Source organism: Balaenoptera physalus (assembly GCF_965194825.1).
Source record: "Balaenoptera physalus genome assembly, chromosome: 7".
NCBI classification, from domain to species: Eukaryota; Metazoa; Chordata; class Mammalia; order Artiodactyla; family Balaenopteridae; genus Balaenoptera; species Balaenoptera physalus.
Window position 1 is genome coordinate 48,278,157 of NC_138886.1, and position 18,037 is coordinate 48,296,193.

The 18,037-nt window shown below is 35.8% G+C and overlaps 1 protein-coding gene across 1 annotated transcript in view; it reads left to right on the forward strand.

Moving 5' to 3' along the window:
* TRPM3 (transient receptor potential cation channel subfamily M member 3) overlaps window positions 1–18,037 on the forward strand; it is a 926,458-nt gene that overhangs the window by 209,359 nt on the left and 699,062 nt on the right. The gene's annotated exons all lie outside the window — the stretch shown is intronic.

Genomic DNA, 18,037 nt, shown 5'->3' on the forward strand with positions numbered 1-18,037 from the left:
TGTGGATCTCATTCAGTGTCATTTCTTTTTTCAAGGGATGGATTCTGTCCAGTTCCTATCTATTTTTCAGTCACTTTCCATTACCTCCAAACACGTTAAAAATATTTTACTTAGTTTTTTTATTGTTATCGGCAGGATACAATATAGTCTGATACAATGACTCTGCCATTACTTGAATCCAGAAGTACAGAACCAAGATTAATCCCAGTGGAATTAACTCCACAGTGTATGCTCGTTCCATTTTACCACACTTCCCTACCTACTTTATTGGTACTCCCTAGGTGTGAGAAATGAGTTTTATTATTTTTCTGGTCATTTTTCAAGGCCAGATTGCCAGAAGTAGTCTTCTTGGAGTGTGGTAATAAGCCAACAGTTTGGCTGTTTTTTGTTTGTTTGTTTGTTTTTTAATTATTTATTTATTTACATTTTGGCTGTGCCGGGTCTTAGTTGCGGCCTGTGGTCCCTGGTCGGGGAACTAGATTCCGCATGCATGCCACAACTAAGAGTTTGCATGCTGCAACTAAGAAGCCCACACGTCGCAACTAAGAAGTCTGCATGCTGCAACTAAGTTTGGCTGTTTTTAATGAATTGATCGGTAGTTTGGAGGAGTAACTACCGTGACTATTTTCTCCTGTACTGATCAGTCTCACTGAACCCATGATAATTTGCCTGACTTTGGTAAACCCCTCTCTTGATTTTATGTTGTTTATATGCAGAATCTGAAGTCAAAGAGTACCATATCTTGCCACTTCTAAAAGGGTTAAAGATATTTTATATTGCAACCCCAAACTAGTTTACGAATGTTATATTTGTTAGCTTCTACTTGATAATAGACCTTTCCCAGATGTTCCTCATGTTTATAAATTTAATGTGAAGATTTGGAAAGTATATCGTATGTCTGTAAGAGAGAAACTCATTTAAAAAATGGTTATTTGCTTGTTCTTTCAAGTAACCCAGTTTATTGGTCCTAGAGCATAATACAGACTAACTTATGATTTCTTTCTCATTATTTCAAATGGAAAAGTGGTGAATTTAATTTTGGCAATTGTCTTCAGAGTTGTTTCATGTCAATGGTGAGGAGATACTTTTATATGCAGCTTCATCAAGTTATAAAATGTTGGTATGAGTCATGTAATGGGAAGATTATAAAAGGTGTGTTCTATTTTAAGAGTACTCAGTATTTGAGAATTTAACTACTAGTTGTTAAGTTTAAGAATGGCTACTCATTTTATAAAGCATTATTTCCTTAATGTTGGTTTTGTAAAAGTGGTCTTCTGATATAAATAAAATGTAATCTAAAAGAGTTTGATTTGCCAAACTTCTACCCAGGGTTTTAGGGGAGGATTTAGGTTCACTGAAATCTGTGATAATCTATGCTAAATAGCAAACCTTGCCAAAAAGGAGAGCTAACTACAAGTCCCCAGTGAGCCATGACTATGAGTCATGTCTACAAACTTATTAATATGCTTTCATGTCACTAAAATTGATTATAGTTGCTATTATCCATAATTTTTGGTTATCCATAATCTCCTTCCTAATATCTTATAGTTAATTTCATCCCGTTATGGTGGTTAAAATTTCAGTTGTGATTGCATTTTGTAATGTGGGGCAAAATTCTATCATATTATCATCAACAATTGATATTTTATTCAGTGACATTTTAAAGAGTTTGATATTGGTATGTATGTATAGTATAAATTAATAAAAGGGTGAATAGTTGGAAAGAAAAAGATGAATAGAAGAAAATGACATAGTAATTAGGGTGTTAGTTGGTGAGGGTTTGAACCCGCCGTCATTCTTGTAGAAATATAAAGGCAGTAATGTTTAAGATAATTAGATTAAAGAAATAAAATAAAGAATATCTAATCCGACTTGGTAACTGGATGAAAATGGCTATGGTGGAGCAGTGCAGTGGGGAGGCAATTTGAGGAGAAAAATGAGTGTTGAATAAGAAATAGAATAGCTAAGAGAAAATACAATTTGAGATAAAGGATTGTAGTTTAAGAATCTGGCCAGGGATGAAATGAATATTTGGGATTCATGTTCATAGAAGTGATAGATGAAATGTTGAAAGTGAGTAAAATGGGATTAGCCATCATCCATATGAAAGCAGATGATGCTATGGTAATTCCGTGGCACAAATTTATAGAAACATTCTGTCTTAAAATATTTTAGTATGACTTATATCCCTGAGTACATTTCTATATTAGAAATTGGCCTCTTTTTCCTAGCAGTTAGGAACTCATGTATATTAACCATAGTATAGGTTTTTAAATTTAAAAAGGAAAAATAATCCCTTGGGTTTACTTTGCTGCTTGCTTATTACCATTTGGTAGAAACACATGAGCCAAATGTTAAGCAGCTTTAATATTAGAGCTTTGATTGATTCAAGGTCTCTGGTGAATTGCTCAGTTAGTTATGATTTTTTTCTTCTACTTTTATTACTGATTATCATACATCCTTGAAACAGGAACTTCTTACCTTTTAATATGTCATCTCTGTTGTCATGTTATACTTCATAACTGGAAGCAGAAATAGTTTATTATTTTAGAGGACTTTATCCTCATTCCCATGCTTATCAATGCGTGTTCACTTTTGGTCATCATCTCTGGCATTTCCCTTGTTAGTGTATCAGAAACTGGAAATTTGTAATCCCCTTTAGCATTCAGATGTGGCTATATATTTATCTATTAAATGAATTGGTTTTCAAGTTTTAAAAGTTAGGAGATTTCACACACCTGAATCTGAATTTCCAGCTACTTTGGAAAAATTGGAAAATCTGGTGACACTCTGCATTAGCTATCTACCACTTAACACAACAATGTTTGTTATGTCAGTTTCTGTGGGTCAAGAATCCAGGTGCAGCTTGACTGGCCCCTCTGGCTCAGGGCCTCTCACGAAGCTGTACTCAAAGTGTGTACTCGGATTGCAACCATTGTTAAGATTCCACTGGGAGGATCATCCAAGCTCACTGCCAAGGTGGTTGGAAGCATTCAGCTCCTCAGGGGATGTAGGTTTAAGGCCTCCCTCAGTTCCTTTTCATGTGGGCATCTCCATAGGGCAGCTCATCACACGGCAGTTTGCTTCATCAGAACAAAAATGAGACGAGACAGAGAGAGTACCAGCAGGACTAAAGTCACAGTCTTTTGTAACCTAATCTTGGAAATGCCATCCAGACAATTTTGCTGTGTTTTTTTTTCCATCGGACACAAGTCACTAGGTCCAACCCATGCTCAAAGGGAGGGCATTACCCAAGGGAATGAATGCTGTCATGAGCTGTTTTAAAAGTCATCCATTGCTCCCTGTTCACGAGTTTTCACAATACAGGCATGTGTTAGAGCTGAGTCATGACGGACTCCTTATGAGTGGGTCATGAACTCTCTGGTCCAGAGCTGACCTCGTCCAGTCCCCTTAACCTTTTTATGTTCCCTGCTGGGATTCTACATGCAGTTGAGTTAGTGACAATGACATTAAACAGGAATCACAATCTTTTTTGTGGAGATGTTTTTCCACAGTTCCAAATTCTTCCCTTCTCTGCTCTGTGGAGACAAAATAACCACATGAAGTCAGAATAGGAGATTTGAAAAGGACCAGATTTAATATAGACTAGTTGTTTAAAATATACCACTTAGTTTTTCAGAAGTTCTTTAGGTATTCTCCAAATTTTGAATTAAACTTTATTAATGCAGATATTTCAATAATTTAAAAACTGTTTAAGTAAACCCACTAGAGGTATTTAGTAAAAGTTGTCACACTTAGAAACCAGCAAAGCTTCATTTGCACATACATTTTAAAGTATTCTAAATGTGTTATTAATTAGAAGCTTGTGACACTGCACTGATTTTTTTTTAAAAAGTTCTATGAAATTCTGCATGAATGCTCAGTGGTATGAAGCATTTAGGTAGAATGGTATGAAGCAAGTTCTTCATGAAATTGTGTAACTAAAATGAAATATATGAATAAATTGATGATGAAGCTGATATAACACTGTAACTTTAATACTCGGATTTCACATTTTTCGGTTTATCAGATCAACGTATCAATGTATTCTCATTGACTTTATAAGTAAATTTTTTAAAACATGAACTTACGTTAATAAAATGCCACTTTTAGCTCAATTGCAGTACTGTGTAAGAATTCACTTGAGCAAAGAGTTTCACTACTAAAAAGCATAAACAAATAACATTCAAAGCTACTGATCTGGAATAATTTTCTTTTAGGTTAAAGAAACTTTAGCAAGAGATATTTCTAGTAAAAGCTGTATTATTCCTAAACAAAATCATAAAATAGCCATTTAGAATAAAAGATATAGTGGAGCGGCATATTTAAAATACAAACTCTGAGGTGCAGCAAATTTCTGAAGTGTCTTTTTTAATCTCCAAGATTTAATATTCAGAGTATAGTTTACACCTTGAAGAGATTATCAGTTACCCAGAGGTATTATTATGTTACCTGACTACCATATTCAATTAACCAGAATTTGCTATTCCCTGACCTGCAGAGTTTATTTTATAAACACTATGTCTACACAGTAACCTATCTAAATACTTATTTTATTTACCATGTTTATTTATTACTATTTTTAGGATATCACTTTAATGATAAGAAACATAAAACGTATGCTTAGATCTCCTGAGATTCCTCTTAGGTATTTATCCCCCCCTCTGGGTAGAATTTAGTAGAGAATTGTGGCAGCTATATGTAGTAACAATGTTAGCAAATCAAATGTTAGTTAATCATATTTATTATAAGTCTACATTCTTCAAGGATATTTATTACTTATGCATTAAAATAAATATGTGGCTAGTTTATCCGAACATTAATGAAAAGTTTATTGTGCTTTTAAACATAGATATTTTAAGAGTTCACAATATAACTTTTTTTGATGCATTTCTGTTGCATAGAATTTGTTTTTATTTCACCCCATTTACCACTCCAATATGGAAATGGCTTTATTGTATTATCTATAGATGTGCCATGTGGTTAAGGAACCTGATACCCAAAAGAATTTGCCTCATCCCATCTTTCATGCTAACCCCCTCCTGACACTCATAAAAAGCCCCTCAGGAGGAGGCCACCACTAGAACTGGGGGTATTAGCAGCCTCCTGGTTGAAACTCGAGTTCTATCTGAAATGGCAGATAATTAGTGACAGGCATTTGTACATGGATATGGGAATCCAACTGCCATTTATAATCCTTTGCTACAGTAAAGTATGTGCTAAATGCTAGCTCAGAGTTGAAATTTTAGAAGCCCACCTATTAAAGTTGAAGACTTGCTGGTACTCTGGTGTTCAAATAGGTGTGTTATTATCTCGTCAATCAATACTTCTAATACAGGCGGAATCCTATTCTCAGATTTCCCTTTTCCAATCTGAATATAATATTTGTTTTTATAAGAAATTTTATAAATTCGTCTATTTGGATGGACAGTTGCTGGGATGGTTTTCTTTCTTCTCACACTTCCCCTCCACATCCTTATATCCACTGCAGCCTTTAGCACATGCCTCAGTGTTAGCTTTCGAGATATCCGTCACCTTTGTTCCTGCTTCTCTGAGATGGAGAAATCAGAAATGTATTCTGGGCTCTTTCATTTACACCATATTGAGAATTTCCCAGTATTACAAAAATATTGACAATAATAAATTCTAAGATTTCAGGGATGGTTGTGATCATTAGTAATATAATATCTGGTAAGTGACTGGTATTCAGTAAATAATGCTCATTATCCTTCTATTAGTGCAACTAATTAGTATAAGATTCTGAATTTTGGGAATGCCATTTATGTATGAATTAATACAATGACTATAAAAAACATTTTTCTCTCATTAAAGCAGGTCCCACACTGAACTAAAAACCTTTTGTTAGCCTAATTGAGTTACTGTGTGTCCTTAAGTAATTAAACTACATAACATTAAAAAATTCTGCAATTTAGTTTTTCAGAAATCCAGACTACAATTATTGCTCTGATTAGCCAACATTAGTGAGATGTTCCTCTTTGTGGTCTGACAGATGTGAGTTGCCTGCATGAAGGATGCACTAGGACTGTGCATAAAGAATGTATTTTTGGGTGCTATGTTGGGAACTGTGCTACAGCTGCTACCAGGCTATGATTTGTGAGGGGTTAGCTTTCTTCTATTGTCTTTCTAAATACGGGTCTTTTTTTCTCACTATTTTTTCCTGGTGTGCCAGCTTACCTCCAACAACTCCTTCAACTTAAAACTCGGAATATGATGCTTCCAAAAAGTTTTCTATATTTGTATAAAGGTTTATGAATACTTGTGTTTGAGTTATTGGATAATCAGCACATAGCAGGTGCTCAGGAATGCTCCTTTAAAAAATTCAGGACTATAAAACACATTTTTACCTTTTTATATAGGGAGACAGTATCCCCCAAATGCTGGGGTCATGCATATATCTCTTTTCCTCAGAATGCAGGAAGAGTATAGATGATCACTCTAGTATTTAGAGATAAGTGGTTTGATGCAAGATATCTAAGATGTGTATTGATTTGTCTTTAAGGTGGCATATCATTTTGATTACCCATGGCAATGGTTTTCAACTCCTCTTTAATTCGGTCCCTTTTACCCAATTTCAATTTCATTCAGATCTCCAAGTTATAAAGCATATAAAGTAAAGCTTCTGTAGTTGAAGTTGTATCTCCTTGGCCACTTTGAGCCCTTTGCTGTATCCCCAAGGCTCGGCTCAGCTATATGGCTTTGGGAGACTCTGTACCCAACTCTTCTTGACCAATTGACATATTGAAGAATCATCAGATAATTAAAACTTTTTTATTCTGACTACTGTATGCTTTAAATCACATTAGATGCTGTACAAAATATAGAAAATAAGACCCAGTCATGTTTCTCCAGATGCTGACTTAAGAGATGAGATAAACATACATGAAATAAGGGTGAACAATCAAGGCAGTAGAAATTAAGAATAACTTTATCACAGTTCTGGGGGTTCTTGCTGTTGATACTCTTCATGGATGCTGCAAAACCCAAGATAACAAATAGTGGCTAACTTTTATTCAATAGTGTCAGGTACTTTTCTTGCCTTAACCTGTTTTATCCTCATAACAGCTCTGTTGTCACCCCTCTTTTACATATGAGGAAACTGAGGATCAGAGAGGTTAATGCCTTGCCCATAGGCACCAGAGCTGAGTTTGAAACCTGCTGTGTTCAAACTATTGATAGTTACACTTTGCTGGCATTTAGAGTTGTCCATATGTGAGTATGGAAGGTCTTGGCCTCTGGGGCATGGCGATAGGGATGCATTTCTTAGTCTGACAGCATTCAAGGTAGCAGTTAAAATATAAATGAGATCTGTGCTATAATGCAATGCATGAGACACAATAAAAATTACAAATCAGCTGAATAATCTTTTGCATTTTGAAAGCAGCTTTATATACATTATCATAGATATGAATTTTTCATGATAAGCTAATGTTGTAACAGGTTTTGCTATGCACATTGGAAAGATGAGGAAATATACCAAAAGATCTTAAATGGCTTGTCCTAGGTTACAGGGCTAGGAATAGATCTAGCAATAGAAATCAGTATACTGGACTCCTTTCCACCAAGGTTTTCTTCAGAATTGGGAGACAGAGTAAAAAATGGATATTTTTGTGGGCTGCCTAAATATTTTTACTAATAGCAATTTTCAGTCTGTAACAATGATTCTTGTTTGTCAAAGAAGTACTGGGTGGGAATTTAACATTAATTGCTTGGACATGGATATTTGATTCATACCTATTTTTCATTTTTTTTTGCAATCTTTCAAATTCTCCTGGAATTAAACTTGAACCTCTTAATTATTTGATCATATTCTGCCCCAATAGCAATTGTAGAGGAATTCAAACCTGCTTGCGTGAAACCCAATTGCAGTCACCCAGACAGTGGTAGTTACTGGTAATTGTTAGACTCTTGTGGTCAATCAGTTCTTGAGTATTAGTAAATTAGTTAAAAAGACTTTTCCCCTTGGCTCAGAATTTCAGAGAAACTCCACCTCAGTCACATGTTGAGCTCTTGATCATTTGATACCCCATGGCCTGATAGAGGTGAGGAGAGAAGATCAGGATGAAATATGAGGTGTCCTAGTTAGACACCCTACTCACAAACCCGACAAGTTGGGCTTCCAGAGAGGTAGCAAAGATGAAAGAGAAGCCAGAATATAGATAGGGGATTGAGGACCCTTTGGCCTCTTCATTCTGGTCACTTAGGTAGTTTTTACTCAGCAAAGCATATCTTTTCCTTGGCTAATGCCATCTGTAGTCATTCCCACTCTTTTTGATATTCAGAGACTCATCATCACTCCCAAATGAATCCACCTCAGCAGTGCTGTAGAACAGCCAGCACAGCTTCAGACAGGAGGACTGCTCCTTGAAGGGCTACATTCCCATTGTGCTACTTAATGTTAAATATCACACGTAGCTGGCACTCATGAACTGATTCCCCTTACATCCTTTTTGGAAGCAGGGAAGAGATAATGATTAATACATTACAACATTTTTAAAACATTGGTAGAACCTCTTAGGAAGATGTTAGTAGGTGCAGATTGTTTCCAAAGCAAAGCTAACTTCTGATCGGAATTTAGAGGTTGTTGGAGAGATAAAAGAAGAGTTGAGGGAACCTAGGAACAGTGTGTATTTTCTTTAAGATACACAGAATTAAAAACCAGGCTACATTATTTAAACCTTTTGAAACACTGATTTATAGCTTTTGGTTTGGAAGCCAGTGGGTGACTCGTTCTGCAGTCTTCCATTTGGTTATAGTGTTAATATCATATTTCATATTTATCTGGTGAATTTTGTCTCAGAAGCTGTCAATGTGACTCTTATTGCACATAAAAATTCTTCTGTATCCCTGGAAAGCCAATACATCTCTGCTGGAGGCAACATTAGCTGGAGAGGCAGAGTGTATGGTGTGGCTGATCAGTTAGCTTGTTGTAGCATGCTAGGTGCTTAGACATCCCCAGAAGTACTACCATTGGATGGTTGTCCATTGCTCTCCACACTCACCTTTTTTTCAATGATCTTTTGACCCTTGTAACATTTAAACAAAATCCCAACTTGATAGCAAATCTTCGGCATCCCCTTAATAAAAGCTGAGACCTCCAGCCTCAGTACCACAAGAAAGCAAATGCTGTGGTCCAAGGAAGATGGAGTAGTAACATAACTACAAACAGCAGGTCCTAGTCTAAGTGTAAAATCTTGGATCTGTAACTGAGGAGAGTTTTCCATAGTAGTAGATGCTCTGCCAGTAGCACACACAATTGGTCTGGCCATGCAGCCTTATCTAGAGAGGCAATCCTGATGTCATCATGCCAGGTGAATTCATCATCAGTGTGTTGTGCACCTGGAGTGAGAGAGTTGTGGACTTGGGAGCCACACCAGGGACACTAGCCCTGTTTCTTGTCTGCTGGGTCAGAGGAGGTCATGAGAGGGGACCCTCATCCATTACCAGGGCTCAGAGTTACTAAGGATGTGAAGATATTTCTGGGTTTGGAAAAGCTCCAGTTGTCTATTTCTCCTGTTGATCTTCCCTGTCACAAAAGAGTGTTCTTGGGCTGCTTTGCCAGCCAATCAGAAACACACCGTGGCAGCGTCAACCATGGTAAAAATTGCATTAAAACAGCAATCATCTCCTTATTTGCCTTTGCTATAACTCATGCTTGAGGAGTTTGAGTTGCATTTTACAGATTCTTGACTCATTCAAACAATACTTAATAGCACACTCATGCTGAGCCAAGTAAGTTGTTGGGTGCTATGGATACAAAATGAGTGAAATGCATAGTCCCAAGCTCATAGTCAGCTAAAGAAATAATTGCAATATTAAGAGCACCTGATAAGCATTACCAACCTGCCAGTCACCTGGGAAAGCTTTAGTTTCCTCATCTAAAATGGAAACGTTGTATGAAATGGTTTCTTGGTTCTTCTCTAGTTGGATGTTCCATGATTCCTTCTGACCTGTTATCAATAAATGTCCTTCTTAGGAATGCAGAATATTTTGTTTGATAGCCTCAATTTGTTGGTTCAATTACTACATGTGCTCTTGCCCACAGTTACCAAATACTTGAACAACAATATTATGGTAATAAAATACAACGACTATATTTTAACACTTTAAAACCTGAGAAGTAAAGATATTTTCTCACATGGGCAAGTACTGTTGAACTGAAGGAAATATATAAGTCAAGTACCATGCAATATTTATCATATGGCTGGAATCTGATCTTTAGAATGGACTTCTGCTATAGTAGAAATATCTTCTGAAATGATAGTCTTAGATTCTGCCCAAGCTGGCCACAAATGTGTAAAATCCCTAGGTGAATTTGGTTATGATTAGCAATTAAAAATATAAGCAGAGTGAGAGAAATAAAATCCCCAAGGAAAATCATCAAATTACCATGCCCATTTAATGAAGTATGCGGCAGCATCTGGATCACTGTGTGCATGTGTGCGTGCATGCGTGTGTGTGTGTGAGAGAGAGAGAGAGAGAATATGAGAATATGGCTGGCATCTTTGAGAACAAAGAAGGGAGAAGTTGCAGCTTTGTTGACTTGGTTATTGCCATGATCTTTCTGCCTAAGCAATTCTTTCATTCATTAACAAACTTAATTACCTGCTATGTGAAAGGCAGTTCTTCAAAAATGTGTCTTGTCCTCTCTCACATACGGGCAAAGATGTATTTGAAGTTATGTGATGGTTTCTTCAATTCTTAGTTTTATAACTTAAAATTTCTGTGAATCTAGACTTGACATTTGCTCTCTCTGAGCCTCAATTTCCTCACCTATGAAATGGGGGACACTTGCCTCACAAGATTTTTATGAGGATTTAACAAGCATATATGTGGGAAAAAAAGGTCACACATATGCCAGTAGCCTTCAAAGATGACGTGATAATAAACTGGTGCTCGAAGACATGTCAACACCTTTTCTTACCATATCAGCTCTGTCGATGAAAAATTAATCAGTCAATCTAAGAAAGAAATAGAAAATTTTATTTGAGCCAAATTGAGGATTATAACCCGGGAACAGCCCCTCAGAAAGCTCCAAGAACTATTCTACCCATTAGAAGTCAAAGCACAGTTATATAAGTTTTTCGAGACGGAGGACTGTACGTTAAATGACGTATTATTGACAGTTTACACAATCCAGATCTGCAAGTACAAAGTGGTAGGTCATGTGACCCCTTACAAGATCAAGAAGGAACATTATCTTTAAAGGAGTTGTCTTGTTGGTACTAGGAGAATGTTGCTCTTTATGGTTGAGCAGGTATTTCTGCTGATGGGGAAGTTTGGTTGATGCGTAACACAGATATGCGACGCACAGTGAAGGGGAGAGAGGAGGCCAAAGGGCAGAGAAAATTTTTTGTTTAAATTTTTCTTGTCTTGCCATAAACTATGAATTTTATTTCACAGCTCTAAATGTAGAAATTGGCTTCTGTTGATATTAGTCCTGTTTCACAGTCATGTGGAAGCCTGTTTTAAAATTTTGTGCTAGGGAAGGTCTGCATTTATGGTTTGGGTTGCAGAAAATTCCATGAGTTTGGATCACGTATTCAAGAGACCTGTGTTTTCCAAGACTCTTTTCATTTACACATTTTCCCTAATTATTTCCCAATTATTATTTTCCTAATTATTTATATATATGATAATTCTATTATATTTATAAATAAAACAACAATAAATCTATATATCTCTATATAGAAATTGAATAGAAAGTTATACCAGTGAGCACATTCTGACACTATTTAAGGCTATCAAAGAAATAGATTCTATAAAGAAGAGCAAATTCACAATTTTGTGCATGACAAAGAACTGTGGGAATAAAATCCAGAGCATGACAGTTCCAATTAGGTCTCTGTTTTTTAGTCAGGGCCGTTTGGATTGTGACAGAGCCCACTCTAGCTAGCTTAAGCAAAGGCATTCATTGTCTCTAGTAGTCAATTTCACTGTCATCCAAGATCAGGAAGTAAAGGGCAGCCAGACCTCATGGGAATCAGAATTGGAAAGCCAGGTACAAGATTCTTTATCTCTTCTAGGTTGCATGGCTCCTTTCATGTTATTTTCTCTCTGATCTCAGTGTGTCAACTTCATTTTATTTTCTTAACCAGTTTCTTTGGCTTGCTCATATTTCATATGGCTTAACAAAGTCATTTTTTCATCCCTCAGACTACAGTGTGGCCTTTCATTTTTGATGCTTGCATCCAACTGACAACAGTCTCTTTGTATCTTGGTTCAAATTCTCAAGACAATCTCATGGGTTGTTTGGGGTCAAATATCCATGCCTGATCAGTTTAGTAGTTTTGGTTGGGAAGGGTACAGACAGCAAACCATATCTAGTAAAACCGTTACTAGTTTAGTAAACTTGGATAAGATTCAGATAAATTTTGTCACCTGAAAAAACGTGAATAACACTACTTCAAAGTATAATGTGAGAATCAAAATCAAATATTGATAGGTAAAGTGTAAAGACTTCTGTTTAGGGGTTAACGGATATTGGGTAAGTTGAAGTGTTCGGCAGCTAGTATTCCTGAGTCTACAGCTATTCCCCTTTACATCCACTCCAACTCATTTCAAGGACTTAAGTCCCAATTGTGCTATAAGACATGAAGGCTGATGAAATGGTATCTCTGAAGAATGAATAGAGACCACGGTGTGTTTAAATTACTGGGGTGTGAAAACAGGACAGATTAGCTTGAACTGCAGAGGAGAAAAAATAACTGTGTTCCCAAATGTTGAAATATATTTAATATCCATCCAATCTTGACATTTAGAATGTATCACCTTTTTTTTAATTATAAAAGGCAAAAAAGACTTAGAAATATTGCAAAAAATGTGAATGGAATGGCAGATCTTTTTCTCAGCAAACACACTTTTTAAGATGAACTATTACCTTGAACTTGAACTAACTACTTTTTATCAAGTCAATGTGCTTAATTTGTGGTTTGCCTTAAGAACATTTTTTTTGTTGTTTTTTGGCTTTTTTTGTTTGTTTTTTGTTTACTTTGGAAATGATGGAATCTGGGAAGAATTGCTTAACTGTGCAACTCATCATTTAGAAAATATATCAGAACTTAGAGATGAGCCAAAAAATAAACAAAAAATAATTAACTGGTTGATATGGTGCTTTTACATGAAATCCTGGGCTAAATATCTAGTGTAGTTTATTTTTTAATTGTCTCCATTGATGTCATATAATATAAATTGGAAAAAACTAACTGCTTTTTTTATGCCTTGTTCCTAAAATGTTGTTCATGAGAGAGGACTTGACATTTTCATTGTAACCACCTCACTCACACAGAACATGCTGGCATAGTCTAACTCTGCTGTAACCTGAGGCAATATGACTGGCTGAGATGTCATTTGTAGGGTAATATATCAGGTTGAATAGCTAGTTATATATGAAGATGCTTAACGAATTTACTGCAACCTTACAAGAAATATTTTGAATAACAATATTTCATCCCAACAACTATGACATCATCATCTGATTGTATGAATCATTTGAATGATTTCTCCAGATGTGAAATATCTGGGCAAATTCACAGGCCAACATTCATTTAACATACCAGTGGGGTCTCTCCTGCCCTCTAAGATGGCTTATGGCCAAATGAATGATGATTTTAATAATCTAAAATATTTAGGGAATTAAAAAATACTAAACATTATGAATCTTAAACTAGATTAAATATATGGTATACCATTATTCCTCACCATCACAAAAAATCCAAGTTGTCTTTACAACCAAAAATTATTTGATGAAAGCTTCCATAAATCAAAGTTCCTGCCCCAACCCATAGGCTACTTCATCTACAACTTCTTGCTAAACATTTAGATTTCCTACTTCTGTTTATTTCCTACAAAGCTTGTATAAACCTATTAATCTCTTTTCCCTCACCTCATTTTTTCCTTCTGTCATATCTTCTGGTTGCATGCATTTAAACTTTTTGTTATATGTTAGTTACGTCTCCTCAACTAGATTATGAAGACCCTGCGAGTAAGGATCATTTCTTACATCTCTGTACTAAAAGTTGCTCATCAAATTAATGTGCATGTACTCAATAAATATTTTCTGAATAAGTAAGAACTTTTCTCTTTACAGACGACAGCCCCAGCTCAGACCCCTCAACAGCTCATAGGCACTTTTAATCTCTCATATCTAATATATTTACCAGGAAGTTCTTTTTATAGTAACTATTAACTTTTTTTTTTAACATCTTCATTGGAGTATAATTGCTTTACAAAGGTGTGTTAGTTTCTGCTTTATTACTATTGACATTTAGTGGATGAAACATGTATGTAAAACAATTTATATCTTGTTAACCAATGCATAAGTGTTTTAACTTTATTTTATTTTATTTTTTTATTTTTTATAACATCTTTATTGGACTATAATTGCTTTACAATGGTATGTTAGTTTCTGCTTTATAACAAAGTGAATCAGTTATACATATGTCCTCATATCTCTTCCCTCTTGCATCTCCCTCCCTCCACCCTCCCTATCCCACCCCGTAGGTGGTCACAAAGAACCGAGCTGATCTCCCTGTGCTATGCGGCTGCTTCCCACTAGCTATCTATTTTATGTTTGGTAGTGTATATATGTCCATGCCACTCTCTCACTTTGTCCCAGCTTACACTTCCCCCTCCTCGTATCCTCAAGTCCATTCTCTAGTAAGTCTGTGTCTTTATTCCTGTCTTGCCCCTAGGTTCTTCATGACCATTTTTTTATTTTATTTTATTTTATTTTTTTAGATTCCATGTATATGTGTTAGCATACGGTATTTTTTTTTCTCTTTCTGACTTACTTCACTCTGTATGACAGACTCTAGGTCCATCCACCTCACTACAAATAACTCAATTTCGTTTCCTTTTATGGCTGAGTAATATTCCATTGTATATATGTGCCATATCTTCTTTATCTATTCATCTGTTGTTGGACACTTAGGTTGCTTCCATGTCCTGGCTATTGTAAATAGAGCTGCAATGAACATTGTGGTACATGACTCTTTTTGAATTATGGTTTTCTCAGGGTGTATGCCCAGTAGTGGGATTGCTGGGTCGTATGGTAGTTCTATTTTTAGTTTTTTAAGGACCCTCCATACTGTTCTCCATAGTGGCTGTATCCATTTACATTCCCACCAACAGTGTATGAGGGTTCCCTTTTCTCCACACCCTCTCCAGCATTTAGTGTTTGTAGATTTTTTGATGATAGCCATTCTGACCAGTGTGAGATGATATCTCATTGTAGTTTTGATTTGCATTTCTCTAATGATTAACGATGTTGAGCATTCTTTCATGTGTTTGTTGGCAATTTGTATATCTCCTTTAGAGAAATGTCTATTTAGGTCTACTGCCCATTTTTGGATTGGGTTGTTTGTTTTTTTGATATTGAGCTGCATGAGCTGCTTGTAAATTTTGAAGATTAATCCTTTGTCAGTTGCTTCATTTGCAAATATTTTCTCCCATTCTGAGGGTTGTCTTTTTGTCTTGTTTATGGTTTCCTTTGCTGTGCAAAAGCTTTTAAGTTTCATTAGGGCCCATTTATTTTTGTTTTTATTTCCATTTCTCTAGGAGGTGGGTCAAAAAGGATCTTGCTGTGATTTATGTCATAGAGTGTTCTGCCTATGTTTTCCTCTAAGAATTTGATAGTGTCTGGCCTTACATTTAGGTCTTTAAACCATTTTGAGTTTATTTTTGTGTATGGTGTTAGGGAGTGTTCTAATTTCATTCTTTTACATGTAGCTGTCCAGTTTTCCCAGCACCACTTATTGAAGAGGCTGTCTTTTCTCCATTGTATATTCTTGACTCCTTTATCAAAAATAAGGTGACATATGTGCGTTGGTTTATCTCTGGGCTTTCTATCCTGTTCCATTGATCTGTATTTCTGCTTTTGTGCCAGTACCACCCTGTCTTGGTTATTGTAGCTTTGTAGTATATTCTGAAGTCCGGGAGCCTGATTCCTCCAGCTCTGTTTTTCTTTCTGAACATTGCTTTGGCTATTCAGGGTCTTTTGTGTTTCCATACAAATTGTGCATTTTTTTGTTCTAGTTCTGTGAAAAATGCCAGTGGTAGTGTGATAGGGATTGCATTGAATCTGTAGATTGCTTTGGGTAGTAGAGTCATTTTCACAATGTTGATTCTTCCAATCCAAGAACATGGTATATCTCTCCATCTATTTGTATCATCTTTAATTTCTTTCATCAGTGTCATATAATTTTCTGCCTACAGTTCTTTTGTCTCCTTAGGTAGGTTTATTCCTAGATATTTTATTTTTTTTGTTGCAGTGGTAAATGGGAGTGTTTTCTTAATTTCACTTTCAGATTTTTCATCATTAGTGTATAGGAATGCAATAGATTTCTGTGCATTAATTTTGTATCCTGCTAGTTTACCATATTCATTGACTAGCTCTAGTAGTTTTCTGGTAGCATCTTTAGGATTCTCTATGTATATTATCATGTCATCTGCAAACAGTGACAGCTTTACTTCTTCTTTTCCGATTTGGATTCCTTTTATTTCTTTTTCTTCTCTGATTGCTGTGGCTAAAACTTCCAAAACTATGTTGTATAATAGTGGTGAGAGTTGGCAACCCTGTCTTGTTCCTGATCTTAGTGGAAATGGTTTCAGTTTTTTACCATTGAGGACGATGTTGGCTGTGGGTTTGTCATATATGGCCTTTATTATGTTGAGGTAGGTTTCCTCTATGCCTACTTTCTGGAGGATATTTATCATAAATGGGTGTTGAATTTTGTTGAAAGCTTTCTCTGCATCTATTGAATTGATCATATGGTTTTTCTCTTTCAATTTGTTAATATGATGTATCACGTTGATTGATTTGCATATATTGAAGAATCCTTACATTCGTGGGATAAACCCCACTTGATCATGGTGTATGATCCTTTTAATGTGCTGTTGGATTCTGTTTGCTGGTATTTTGTTGAGGATTTTGCATCTATGTTCATCAGTGATATTGGCCTGTAGTTTTCTTTCTTTGTGACATCTTTGTCTGGTTTTGGTATCAGGGTGATGGTGGCCTCCTAGAATGAATTTGGGAGTGTTCCTCCCTCTGCTATATTTTGGAAGAGTTTGAGAAGGATAGGTGTTAGCTCTTCTCTAAATGTTTGATAGAATAAGCCTGTGAAGCTATCTGGTCCTGGGCTGTTGTTTGTTGGAAGATTTTTAATCACAGTTTCAATTTCAGTGCTTGTGATTGGTCTGTTCATATTTTCTATTTCTTCCTGGTTCAATCTCGGCATGTTGTGCATTTCTAAGAATCTGTCCATTTCTTCCAGGTTGTCCATTTTATTGGCATAGAGTTGCTTGTAGTAATCTCTCATGATCCTTTGTATTTCTGCAGTGCCAGGTGTTACTTCTCCTTTTTCATTTCTAATTCTACTGATTTGAGTCTTCTCCCTTTTTTTCTTGATGAGTCTGGATAATGGTTTATCAATTTTGTTTATCTTCTCAAAGAATCAGCTTTTAGTTTTATTGATCTTTGCTCTTGTTTCCTTCATTTCTTTTTTATTTATTTCTGATCTGCTCTTTATGATTTCTTTCCTTCTGCTAACTTTGGGGGTTTTTTTGTTCTTCTTTCTCTGATTGCTTTATGTCTAAGGTTAGGTTGTTTATTTGAGATGTTTCTTGTTTCTTAAGGTAGGATTGTATTGCTATAAACTTCCCTCTTAGAAGTGCTTTTGCTGCATCCCATAGGTTTTGGGTCGTTGTGTTTTCATTGTCATTTGTTTCTAGGTATTTTTTGATTTCCTCTTTGATTTCTTCAGTGATCTCTTGGTTATTAAGTAGTGTATTGTTTTGCCTCCATGTGTTTGTATTTTTTACAGATTTTTTCCTGTAATTGATATGTAGTCTCATAGTGTTGTGGTCAGAAAAGATACTTGATATGATTTCAGTTTTCTTAAATTTACCAAGGCTTGATTTGTGACCCAAGATATGACCTATCCTGGAGAATGTTCCATGAGCAGTTGAGAAGAATGTGTATTCTGTTGTTTTTGTATGGAATGTCCTATAAATACCA